General features: G+C 28.4%; 1 protein-coding gene across 1 annotated transcript in view; it reads right to left on the bottom strand.

Annotated features, from left to right (window-relative positions):
- The window catches only part of LOC135957141 (titin), a 107,867-nt gene extending 93,834 nt beyond the window's left edge, over positions 1-14,033 (bottom strand). The window contains exons 1-2 of the mRNA XM_065507826.1: positions 13,676-14,033; positions 6,241-6,300 (exon numbers count right to left, since the gene is read on the bottom strand). The gene's annotated coding sequence lies outside the window, so the exon portion shown is untranslated. The remainder of the gene's footprint in view (positions 1-6,240; positions 6,301-13,675) is intronic.
- Between the last annotated feature and the right edge of the window lie 408 nt (positions 14,034-14,441).

Below are 14,441 nucleotides of genomic sequence, written 5' to 3'. Positions count from 1 at the left end.
TCTTTTGACAAGAATCCATATGTTGCCAGGAAGATAGGAAAAGGTCATTGCTAACAATGATGAATACTGTTACGAAATTGTACTTGAATTCAAATATAACGATTTTAAGGGCTGATTTAAAAGTAGCATAATGCTTTCAAATAACATTGCTGTAATAGCAAACTGTAACATATCTGTGGGCATTATTAAATAAAAGCTTTCAGTTGACCATTGATCGTAAGTTGGCAACGCTGTTTGAATTCGAATATTCAGTTAAAGAACATTGTAGATGGCGTATGATCTAGAATATTCGAACTTTGACAGTTAAAGAGCTTTCTAGATGGTAATGCAGTGTTATAAATAGTGGCAGAGGTTGCAGTCGTTAGTGAGTTGATCAGAGACGCTTTTCGAATAAACATCAACTAAGTGCCTTAAAGTGTTGTGTTTTTCAAGTAAATTCGTATACATTATAAATTGTGTCTGTATTTCTGAGAATTTATAAACGTGTATAAAAAACATTGAGTGGCTATTTAATTCTGTGGTTGTTGTACATTTCAAAGAAATAAAGAGTTGTTACAATTTTCAAACTACTAAACGGCTTTTATTTGCAATCAAAAGTATCCGGTTTATTTAAAAGAAATAAACCAAACGTTTTGAAAAGGTTAAAACGTAACAATATTTTAAAGCTTAAATTCAAATATATTTTCGATTTGTATTTCATTGAAATTCAAGGCTTGAATTCAACTGTATTAACACTGTTATGTTTGAATTGAATTCAAGTTTCCTTCTCACTGGCAAGTATTTCAACCATGGAAATGTAAATGTATGACTGGAATTCTGTTTGTTTTACACTTGAATTCCAGCAAAAATGATTATTGTATAAGACTATGAAACTGGCAGACGAATTTACTTCTGACAGCCAAAGAAAATCTAAACTAACCCTCTTATTCATAAAAATGCGGGATTCACTGAAGCACACCGATTGCTCACCAAAGCTTATGGTGAATGTATTCCATTGGTTTCAACGTGCAAGAAATGATTTGTGCGGTTTAGAAGTGGTAAAAAAGTTTGAAGACCAACAATTGCAGGCATAAATCCATGAAGATTGTTGTAAATCTCAAAAAGAGCTTACAAAATCAGTGGGAGCTACTCAAGCAGCAGTTTCAAAAAGTTTACGAGGAGCAGGCTTCATGCTAAAGCAGGGAAATTGGGTATCATAAGAAGTGAAGATGAGATAACTTGAAAGACGATTTTGCATTTCCGAAATGATGTTTTAACGCTTTAAAAGAAAATCATTTTTGCAACGAATCATTACTTGCGATGAAAATTGGATCCATTACTATAAACCGAAGCTTAAGAGATCGTATGTGAAGCCCGATCAACTAACTGAATCGACACAATAAAGGTAATTCTCTGTATTTGGTGGGATCAAAAGCTGTAAGCTTACCAGACCATCACAATGGAACCTGTACCGAACGGTACTGAATCGTTTGAAGCGATCAGTGGACGAAAAACGACCAGACATGAAACTTTAATATTCCATCATGACAAAACTATTTAGAATGAAGAGCTTGGAAAGTTTTGCTTCACCCGCTTTATAGTCCAGACTAGGGTTCTATAGCTGAAACAAAAAGTCGACCTTTCGACTTTTTCCGATTTTAAAAAGTCAGTTGACTTTTGGTAATTTACTAAAAGTCGACTTTTCGAACTTTCAACTTTTTAATCGATTTTTTTCGACTTTTCGACTATTGTTCCAACAATTGACTTATACAACCCTAGTCCAGACCTTCTGGGATGCGCTTCACTTTGCAACAGAGTATGCGATATTGGCTTGATTCGTTCTTGGCCTCAAAAGATGAGCAGTTCTTTTGACAGGAAACCATATGTTGCCAGGAAGATAGGAAAAGGTCATTGCTAACAATGATGAATACTTTGAATAAATTTATATTGTACAAATGTTTCAAAAATAACAGCTAAAAATTAGAAAAACTTCCGCATTTTTAGTCATACTCTCAATAATAGGGATTTTCTTTTGAATTTAAATTATTTTTTTTTTTGAAGTTTCTAATTTTAGCCAAGTGTTTTAAAATTCCAAAGCTGGGATTCCAAAGCGGGCAACATTTGTAAATCCTATATGCCTCAAAGAAAAGTTTTATATCTAAAGTTACTACACAATTGAAATACTAAAGATAATCTAAATGTGGAAATGAAGTTTTATAAAACTAATTCTTGGGGAATTTTGTTTCATAAATGTTGAATGTTACAAATTTAATTACGAATTAAAGCTTAAGAATCTAAGTGGGATAAATAGTATATTTCCCAAAACTTAAGGCCGTAAAAAAGTAATAAAATTCTGACGTTTATAAACGTTGCTCCTCCACCCACCTGCCTAAAAACAGATGATTTATAGTGATGTTTCTTTGAATAATAAAAATTAAGTCATCATAATTTGTAGCTTATTTATGATGTTTATTGAGGGAATTAAACATAAAATCATAAAAATGTTTAAAAAATATCATAAATTTGGTAATGCTAGAAGACTTTGCAGGCTCATAAATAAATACATAAATAATTTACTAAAATTTATTTATTTTTGTTAATTCAGATTTATGACAAAGATTGACTTACAAACTGACTGACTACAAGTTAACATTCGCGCTTTTATAAAAAATAAATTCAATGAAGGACATTGTTAAATAAAATTTATTGCCAGCTCAAAAACACAAGACGAATATAGATGTTGTATATCAAACGCATTTAAACTTTGATTTGTCTATCTAACTATTTAACTAACTTTCTGTCTTAAATGTCTCTGCTGCTAGTCTGTCTATCTATCTATCTAGCTAACTAACTAACTGACTATTCATTCATTTACAATATATATGTATGTATTTATGTAATATAAATTTACTATCGTTATGGTCATATGCCAAGTATATAGAGGGGCTTTGAAGAATATTTCCTATTATGGAGGCTCAGAGAAAACTTGTTACAAAAACGAACGTTAACTTTAACGTTTTTTTTTTTGTTTTTCGTTTCATTATTATTAGTTTTTATTTGGTTTTTCATACTTTGATCAATGTTTGTTTCTAATATTTATTTATTTTATAAAAAAAATAGAAAAAAAAAATCGAAGTGCAAGTTGCAATTACATCATCCATCATGTTACGGACATTTTCTTAACAAAATTATAAACGACTCGTAAATTTTGTTATTTTTTTTTTATTTTGTTTCGAAAATAGTTCAATTATTAGTTAAATTTTCTTTTTTTTTCTAATAATTATTATTAATTTATTTACATTTCATACTGTAACGGAGCAAGTTTGAGACGGTCGTGCTGCAATTGGTTCAATTCTAGATCGTAATTGTTTTTTACAGCAGCTTGAATTATTTAAGAAAACAATACAATACATTCGAATGAAATGTGATAAAATTTTAAAGTGTTTTGGTCTAGAAAAAAATACTATTTATTATAAATAGTATCTAATAAATTTAGCTGTAGGTGTTAGAAAGTTTTTTTTTTGCTTAGGATTTTATTGTTTATATTCTTAAAATGAATCTGGATTTTTAACTGCAGCGTATTATTTATTTTCTAAAAAATTAAAAGATATGATCATAAATAATAAATATACATATATGTAGATATAAAGTCGTAAGTCAAATATACATATAATACATCGTTAGCTTAGAAGTAGGGTTCCTATGCGGTAAAAATTTCTTGGAATTTTTCAGAAAATGTTTGTCGAGAATTTTTTTTATAAGTTTTCTTCTTAATGTTACAATATTAAGATTCGTTGTTGCTATTTTAATTAATTTATTATATTCATAGATTTTTTGCGGTTCTAGCAACAGATAGTCAGTTGGCAAAGAAGCATTATAATTGAAATAACAGAATTGGATTCACTCAACTCAAGCCACAGTAAAAAAATTCGATCATTAAGAATGAATTAAATTGAAATTGTATGTTCTTAAAAGTTTGGGGAATTAGGAAGCCTACTTAAAAGCCAAAGCAACTAAGTTTGTTTTTATAACCACCATGAGTTTATCATTCCGTTTTTAACATATCGATATTTTGGTCGTAGAATCAAAAAATATATATTGGATGTATGACTTTAAAATTATGGGATTTGTACAATATAAATTTATTCAAAGTATTGGAAACATCTTTCTGGCCACATATGGATTTCGATCCTAAAGAACTGCTCATCTTTTGAGACCATGAACGAATCAAGCCAATATCGCATACTCTGTTTCAAAGTGAAACGTATCCCAGAGAGAGCCTTCTGCATCGATCGAAACAAATAGCAGTTGGAAGGGGCACAGTCTAGACTATAAAACGGGTGAGGCAAAACTTCCCAACCACTTCGTTCCAAATACTTTTTAACAGGTATCGCATGATGGAGTATTACAGTTTCTGACTGATTATGTAGGCTTTTGTTCCCTTCAAACGAATCAGTTGTATTCGGTACAGGTTCCCTGTGATGGTCTGGTCAGATTTTAGCAGCTCATAATAGAAATGACCCTTTTGCTCATACCAAATACAAAGAATTACCTTAGCGCCATTGGTCGGGTTTCACACACGATATCTTACGCTTTGGGTTATCGTATGGATAAATTTTTCATCACAAGTAATGAGTAATGAAAATTATTTTCGTCTTTCAAGTTCTGTCGGCTTCAATTCGTATGGTACTCAATTTGTTGGTTGGCCTGGGCGATCTTTGTCTTCCGTGACAAAATCTCCACTTCTAAACCGCACAAACCATTCCTCGCACATTGAAAACGCTGGAACACATTCATTATAAGCTTTGGCGAGCAATGGGTGTGTAAAGCTAAACTTCCCACATATGACGCATTGTTGGTACAAAATTCCAAATTTTCAAAGAAAAAAAAACTTTGTTTTTTACACTATGTATAATGTTCAATAACAAAGTGATAATAAATGACAGATATGTCATTTGTACCCTTCAAAATGACATATAAATTATTAAAAACACAAACCACGTTCAAAAAATACGCCTTTTATCAGTTATACACCCAATATAACCTGTGTCCTCATAAGATTCTAAGACGAATCTTAAAATATATCAATAAATATAAAATATAGACGAAATTCCAAATATAGAAACATTTGACCTTTAACCTTCACGATTTAAGGTTTAATGTTTTTCAATTTTAGTAAAATTTTCAGAATATATTTAGAATTATCTGGACTATAATGTTCTGAATAGGTTTTACTTAAAATTCATAACAGTAAGGAAAAAGAGCTCATTTGCCAAAAAAAAATGGCCAAATAATTGGTTTTTCTTGAAAATTTCAAAATTTAAATCGCTGGTGCGGAAAAACTATAAGAGATATTTTCATATTTTTATTCCCTATTATATTCTCAATAAATTCTAATGTGAAGACAAAAAAATTTTCAAATTTGCTTAACAAAAATTTTAAAAATTTTAAAATGGAGTTTTGAAACTGCCGTTAAAAAAATTTAATTTGTTTGGTCATACCTGCGAATAGGTTAACGGTATCCTACGAAGACAAAAACTCATATACAAGTTAATATGGATATATTTTATGTAAAAATGAGCTTTTATTTTAATATTTATCAAAATATGTTAATTTTGTTCCAACATTTCTTGTTCTAGTTGCCTGAGGCACGTTAATGGCCTGGCGAATTTTTAATAACTTTAAAATTTTTGGACCAATTTTTGTGTTTTATATCTTATTAGAACGACAATTACGTACACATTTCTATTCTTTTAAATTAAATTGCAAAAGTAATTTTTTAATGGCAACATATTGTTACGAAATTGTACTTGAATTCTTTACTAATGTTCACCAAACTGGAGGGTGAGAATGGCCAAAATCCAACTTTCGTTTATTAAGGGCGACCCTAATATACATATACCTTTATAAGGTTTTGTAAATAAATAAAATTCGACTTCTCGATAATGGTTTGTGTATGTTTTAAGTTGTACTCTATTATTATGAAGTCTTAACAGGACATAATTATCTTTCAAATGCATCTTAAATCAATTAAATCATAAAATAGGAGTATTAGAAGTTACAACAAATTTAAGGTTTCGTGATTTTTACAAAAAATTAAATCGTGAATAAAATCGCGAGTTTTTCGAAATATGGTTAAAATCGTAACAACCAAAATCAAAAATTTGGAATTTTTCTGTGCTCTTTGGTGAAATTCAACATTTTGTTTCCTTTTTATTCCCTTAATTTAAATATCCAAACTTAAAATATTCCTCAACTTACCCTTTACTCTTGACGAGTAGTTAATTTATATACGCCGAAAGCTCCTCAGTTCTTTGAATTCTAAAATTAAAAATAAAAAGAAATTAAATCATTTTTAATAATTTAACTACAAGCTTTTAAGCAAATAAAATAAATTAGTTTAATTAGTACTCAAACATGAAGTTTTTTTTCTTAATAAATAAAATCTTACGAATGTGTTAAAATATTTCAAAACAAACAACACAACACAAATTCTAAAAAAACAAAAAACATTTAAGTTTAATTGAGTTTTTGTGAACAATATTTAAAAACATTAACAAAAATAAAACACCGTAAAACAAACATTTTTAAATTAATATTTAACAAAAAAAAAAAAAAATGCACAAATTGGAAAGAACAATAAATTTAGCAATAAACATGAATTGTATACAGTGCCCACACTTTGCAAATTAAACTTAAGCTGTTAAAAAAATGGAGGAGAATTTAAATTCAGTTTGAAAAATTTAATTTAATAAAGAGTTTGTATTTATTTAAAAGATTAAATAAAAGTAATTACTAAACTTAAAAATAATTCATGTTTATAAAATCAAAAGTGTTAAATTTGTTCTTTCTTTGCAACAAAATTCAACTGAACATAGATAAAGGGTCTTCCAATTGGGACTTTCGAAATTTGACAATTGATTGTGGTCATATTTTTGAAGCTACATCTGTCATTTATTCCGCTTGTTTTGACATATACCGTTCAACAACACGTAAAAGTGATAAAATTGGGTGTTCTGTTCGGTTAACGTTCCGTGCACTACACACATTTTAAGGTCCCCTATTCGTCACACCTAGAGGAATATTCGCTGTGTATTGGATAAGTTTGGGTCCACTGGTTCAGTAAACAATCAGGGCTGTCACAGAATTCCATTCCAATCGGAAGTGGAAGTGGAATTAATTCCGTATTTCGCTTCTTTAGAAAAAGTAAAACTACAATTTCCTTCGGAATGAAACCACTTTCAGTTTTCAAAGTGAAATTGATATTTCTGTGTAATTATTTGTTTTTATAAAATTTGTAATCAATTTCTGTACCAAAAACTTCACTGTTGTTTTAATATAAAAACGCTGTCAAATTAAAATCATAAATACAGAATGAAGAACCTAAAACGAAATCGATCGGAATGAAAACTACGGAATTGAAACCATTCCGAACAAAATGTGTGACAGGCCTGAATGAACCAACACGACGACGAAACACAAGAACTCGTCCTTTCGCAGACCACAAATTGGCGAATTTTGCGTCATGACTTGGGTCTGCAACCATACAAAATTCAACTAAACCAGGAGCTGAAGATAAACGACCATAGACAACAACGTGTGTTCGCTGAAAACCCTAATTTTCATAAAAAAATCATCTTCAGCGAAATTGTCGAATTTGGGACGATACCAATCCACATGAGATCCAACACAGCCACACAGTTCATGACACATTGGACAATCTGCACGAGCGACTAGAGGGCATGATCACTTGGAGGTGATGTGAACTTGCGTACGATTTGACCCCTTTAGACTTGTTCTTGTGGGGTGTCTCTAAGTCGAAGGTCTATGCGAATAAGCCACAATCGGTCAAATTTGGACTGATTTATGCTACGGAGTCATAGAAAATTTTACGTTTCGGATGCGCGCCAACCAGAGAAACCACGGGGGACATTGGCACGATGTTAATGTCGTTGATATCTCTCATATACTTTCTAGTATTTAAATTTAAAGATAGGAAAGTGTTCAATATATCGAGGGCTTATATTCAAAACCTTCTATCTTTAATTTTCACGAAAATTACTTTTCAATGGTAAAATGTTCAGTAAAACAGCCCTCATATATGGTGTGAATTTTATAACAAAGATGTTTTTTTTTTTTGCTGTTTTATTTGCATTTTTGTTATTTCTCTATCTTATGCTGGGTATACACGATACTATTTTTCGTACTAATCGTAGTATGAGTTGAAGTACGATTTTGTGATAGACGTTACTACAAATCGTACTATTTCCTTTCAAAAAAATGACAAGTAATAAAAATATCACAAAAATCAAAAATTTTTGATTTTCGTACTTCGTTAGTACGACAACATGATACACGTTACTAATTTCATACTTATACGATTTATCGTACGACTTATCGTAACGTGTATACCTAGCATTACACAAATAATTTTTCTGAATGCAAATATTTTTTTGAAATAATTTCTTCAATCAAAAATTTACAAAAGCAAAATAAAAACATTTTTTCTATAATTTTTTGTTTAATATTGTATTATTAGACGCTGTCTTAAATAAATTAAGTAATATTAAATAAATCACATTAAAAACTGACAGATGGCATAAATGAAATCAAAATAATTAATTTTTATTAAAGTGCAAACCATCTATATATACAGTATGTCAAAAATGAGTTTACACATTGCAAATAAATTTATATTTTCGAGTTTGATTACATGAAAATACCACTTATTCTTTCATTACATATATTTTTTTGGTTTGTTATGAATATATACAATATATACTAAGCTTACATAAGGAAAAAGTTGAATTACAATGTAAAATATACGGAAAAAAAGTCAAAAACAAACATTATTTAATTTTGGTAGTGTCAATTAACTCTTTTCACAACCAATTTTATTTGTGTTTTTTGATACACACTTAATGATCAATGGTACTTTACAGATACTTATGATCTGTATTCTTCTTCTCTATAAATTTGTTATTTAGTTCCCGATCGATTTTTTGTTTTGTGATCATCATAATGTAAAATATTGCTTAGAAAACTTCCAGGATGAAGAATATCGTACAACGTGACTCTGCTAATTTACTACAATTGCCAATTGGAAAAAAGTATGCAGGAGTTGTTGGGGATGTTTTTGGCAACACGAAATATAATTTATAGTGTTTGAGAACGAGCAGAAATGAGAGTAGATGAGCGTTAAAATATAGTGGTAGTATAGACCTAAAATAACTGAGCGCCTAATGTCAGACAACTTCATTAAAATGCTCAGATTTCAACCAGAACTCTTCCGAGGGAACTTAAAGAAGAATGTGATGTAGTCATTTCCCATGAAACAGTTAGGCAGGCCATAATAAAAAATGAATATTCAACCAGAGTAACATATAAAAAACTAATACTTTCTGCAACACATGTAAAAAAGCGTTTTTTCTTCGCGTCGATTATTGGGATGACGTTATATTATGCGACGAGACTTAAATGATCTTGTATTACAACAAAGTGTCATCTAGAGTTTGACGTAAGGGGTTACGTTAATATTTCGATTATGATTTGGAAGTATATATATTGAAAGACTTATGTTTTACTAAAACAATCATGGTCGCGGAACAATATTTAAACACTCTGAAGAACAAACTACAATACAAATTTTATCTAAACTTTAATTGTATATATTGGGGATGTGGCTTCTATAAAATTTCGGCGATGTTATAGACATGACAGCAAAAGGTCTCATCGTCAATCCAACTGAAAATTTTAGTGTGTATTTAAAGAAAAATATCGCTAAAAGGCAACCAACAAACAATACTGTAAAATTAGAAGAGTTACAAAATAAATGGAACACTATGACATATAAAACAACAAAAAATCATCTGCATTGCGTGGTATATCCTAAGCGTGGTCATACCAAATAGTAAAAATGCCAAATAAGTAAAAAGATTAGTTAATTAATTACTTAAAACTCAATTCTTGTAATTTGTGAAAAGAGTTAATTGACACTACCAAAACTAAATAGTATTTTATTTTCACTTCCTGTTCGTTTCTTTTACATTGGACTTGAACTTTTTCCATACATACGATTTATATATACTGTGTATATTCGTAATAATCCAAAAAAGTTTATATATCGAAATAATAAGTGGTATATTTCTTGCTATCAAAGTCGAAAATATAATTTTTTTTTCAATGTGAAAACTCATTCTTGACATACTGTATTTCATAAAGGCCGCAATAATGCATAATTTTAAAAACCAATTACATATACATATCTGTGATTCAGTAGTTGCTTTAAAAAAATATTGTAGAATATCGAATTTTAATAACTCAAGTAATACGAGACAATAAACAATTTTTTGGCTCTCCTGAAAAGAGATATACAGGCCTTCGATATAATAAATAAAATACAAACACAGAAAGAATTAAATTTCTGATTCAATCAAGAAATTCACCCAATCAGACAAAATATTGTTTGAATTAGGACCTATCACAAAATTTGTAAATTCAAACACAAAATTTTGGAAAAATTTAATTGAAAAAAAAACAATATTTTTTCAATTAAAAAAATATGCTATTGAATAAAAATGTTGTTTGAATTTACACACAATTCCAAACAAATATTTGTTTAAAACAGACAAAAATTTCACTGATTCTGGTTTTCTGGAATTTCTTAGTTTTATTGATTCAGTGAAAAGTTTGTCTGTTTCAAAAAATATTTTTAAACAAAATTGGTATAGTACCAATAAAAAAATTTGTTAAAAATAAAAATAAGAAAAAACTACAAATAAAAAAAGAAAATAGAAAAGTAAAGAAAAGAAAAACATTAAACAATGCTATTATCTGTTTATCAGATAATTCACATATTTTTGTAAGCCTTTGACAAAACCAAAACTACTTATATATAAAATATTTTTAACCAAATGAGAATTATATCCACACATCTTAAAAACACACATGCAAACGAAATTACCCAATGTGACTAATATGCACATGATAACAACAAACACCCTTATTTACTTGCTTGTGTTGTTGTTTTATCCCAAGTGTTGTATTAAAATAAAAATCAAACAAAAACATTAATAGAATCTATAAAAATATTAATAGAAAATAAAATTAGTTTCAGACAGGCGATTGTTTGAAAATATTTTAGCAATAATTCTTTCTGTGAAGACTTGTATTTTATAGTAAAATGTCTAAACAAATTAATAGATACATACTTAAAAATTATCAAGATGAAAACACAAGATTAATGGAGTCCACAGTGTAAAGTGGCTGCAGTCGGTCAACTAAAAAAGAGCTTAAGTATGCTCGGTTTGTTTCGGATTAGGCCGAATAATGATTTTCTGCTAACCTTGGAACCACAAGTGCATAGAAATGAATGATAGATTAAATCCGCATATATCAGTAGACTATAGAATTTCCGAAATTTTCTTCGATCCAGGTATTCAGTTATACCAATGGGATACACATTATGGATACATTATGGAGTTGAATGTATATTTTACTCCTCCCAGCTGAATTTGAGACTGTTCTTTAGACTACCGCATCACTGCAATAAAAATCAGGCAGAATTAATGGATATAAGGACAGCCATCAACATGTTCAGTATCAAGGAATATCAAGGGATATTTACTGATCATAAGGCCTAGATAATGTGTATATCACAACCAAAAATTGTATATAAATACAGGGAAGATATTGAGAAGATATCGAAACATTCATAACTGAATATGGTGTTAACAGACAACTTGCCCTTTTGTTATACACACTCGTAGGCTACAACTTCAGTGCAACGACTTTTGCAGAAACTGTAACAACGTGGAGGTGATAAAGTAATATTTTCTCTGCCACTGCCCAGATCTTTGTGCAGAACTACGAATGATTGCACATTTACTCTAAATATATTGAATATTTTGTAAAATTTACATAAAAATCCATTTTGGTAAAATGTGTATGAGATTGCTGATCGAGGATTTTTTCTTTATTATGTTTTTTTTATTTAAGGATCGATCGAATAAAATAAAATCTTTTAGAATTTTCATATAAAAATCGATTTTAAGAAGTAAGAATCACGGACTAAGTCTGAATTTATTGGCGATTTAAAATCTTTTGGAACTTTACATAAATATAAGTGATATCACTGATCGAAGTCATTGATAAACGCTTATTTTGTTACATCGTTTGTAACATTTTAATAAAAAATTACAATAGATGCTTAACAGGGGCTATATAAAGAACTATGATTAACGCTTTCTATTGAATCTTTGTAAGACTACATAAATAACTACGATTAAAGCTTTTGACTACGAATGATCGCACATTTAGTCTTAAGTTATTGAAGATTTAAAATCGTTTGTAATTTTTACATAAACATTGATTTATTGTTAACTTTTCTTCATTTAACACTTGTTTTTAGAGATTTTCATATAAGAATTGATTTTAAAACGTTTGGAACTTTTGTATAAAAATCGACTTTTAGAATTATAAGTGATCTGAGAATGATCATGGTATAATTATGAGTGATCACTGATCGAGAATCTAAGTTATTGAGAATTTAAGATCTTTCGGGATTTTCCTATAAGAATCGATTTTTTTGATAAGTGATCACGGATTTTGGTAAATTTTTTTTTAAGGAATATTCAGTTCTTTAGGGATTTTCATATAAAAAACTCGACGGAATTATGAGTTCTCTCAGATTTTAAGTGCTTTCGCTTTAATGATCTGTTAAAAAATCGTTTATAATCAAAAATCTAAATTATCAAAGATTTAAGGAAATTTATTGTCGATTTCAGATTTTATTTGAAAGATCAACATTAGTGAGAAACGTAAGGAATCCCAGATTAAAGTTATCTCCTTGATTAAACGCTATTTACCTTATTAATGTGTAATTAAGGCAATTAGTAAGAAATATTAGTGGTAACAGATCGGTCAGATTTACTCTACAAAGCTCTTATTTATAAAGTTTTCTATTTCAAATTTCAATGATTTTTATAAAAGATTCTCTATTAAACTCTTATTTATACGTTACCAAAGCTGTTTTAAATTAACATTTCTTAACTGGATTTTTCTCACAAATATAAGAGATAACTGATTGAACATTTTCGTAATTAATATATAAAAATTACTTCATCATGGATTAAGCCTTTTTTATAAGTTATTTTTTTTTAAATATTTATTTGAAAAATAAATGTTTGTTCCGTTTATTTTTAAATTTATTTGAGATCACTTGAATATTTCTCGTTCGCATTGAGCCATTTCTCTTAATTAATATTAACAAAGTTAGTGGCATTTCATTTCATTTAGAAAATCAGATCGTATAAAGTTATTGAAGATTTAAATAAACTCAAATATGATTGATCGCAAACTAAGAACTTTTTTAAACCACTCAAGCGTTAATTATTTATCTAGTTGTATAAATTTAAATTCAAATAAATCCAGTTCTATTTATATACTAGTATTTTTTAATTAAAGTATTATTTCATAAATAATATTATTTTTATTTAATTTTCAATGCAAAATGACATAATAACCTTATAGTTTCACATACAATTGTTTCAATTACAATCTGGATTAATTTAAAAATTCAAATGACCATTCAATACCGATATCACGATACCGAGAATAATAATATTAAAAATAAATGTCAATAACGATTAGAAAATCAAAATTTAAAATAAACAAAAATGATCTTAAACATATTTACTTGTTTCAATATCAATAAGAATGACTGTGACGATGAGGATAAATTTGAATTTCAAACGAATTCAAGTTGATGTTTTTTTTTTGAGATTATCGTTGTTGTTGTGTAGTTTTTTTTAATTTAATTTGATGACAGTACGTTGACAATTGATTCTAAATAATATTTATTTATTGATTTTTCCTTCTTGTTGGATTTTGATTGGCTTGTGGTTTGTGGTGGGCAACGACGAACAACACAAACAAAAATAGATTCAAAAGATCAAATTCTATTAAAATGTATGTAATATTTTTTTTGTCTTATAAATTTTTGTAGCACATTATTATTTAATAATTTGAAGTACAGTTTTGTTTAAATGTTTTGGTTTTTTTATGCAAAAAATTACAAATATTTTCACTTTAATTATGTGTAACTTAAACTTTTTATTTGAATTTATAATTGTTGTTAAAATTTTTTATTTTTTTTTAATTTTTTTCAGATTTTTTTTATTTTATAATTTGTTTTAATTACTGTTGTAATATCTATTACATTTGTTTATTTATTCAGAAAAAAACACAACCGGCGCTATCGAATCGTTACGATAAACTGATGTTTTAGTAAAAATTTTAAACGCATTTAGACTCGGTTTTGTGCCTATAAGTTTTATTTATTTTATTATTATAATTATGTGCTTGAAAACTTTAAAAAAAAAAATACATAATCGTTTTATTTTATTTCATTTATTTAAGTTTTTTTTTTTGCTTACAACCACTGACTTGATTGACTGACTGAC

This window comes from Calliphora vicina, chromosome 4, assembly GCF_958450345.1.
Source record: "Calliphora vicina chromosome 4, idCalVici1.1, whole genome shotgun sequence".
Classification (NCBI taxonomy): domain Eukaryota; kingdom Metazoa; phylum Arthropoda; class Insecta; order Diptera; family Calliphoridae; genus Calliphora; species Calliphora vicina.
This window is presented reverse-complemented; position numbering and strand designations above follow the sequence as displayed.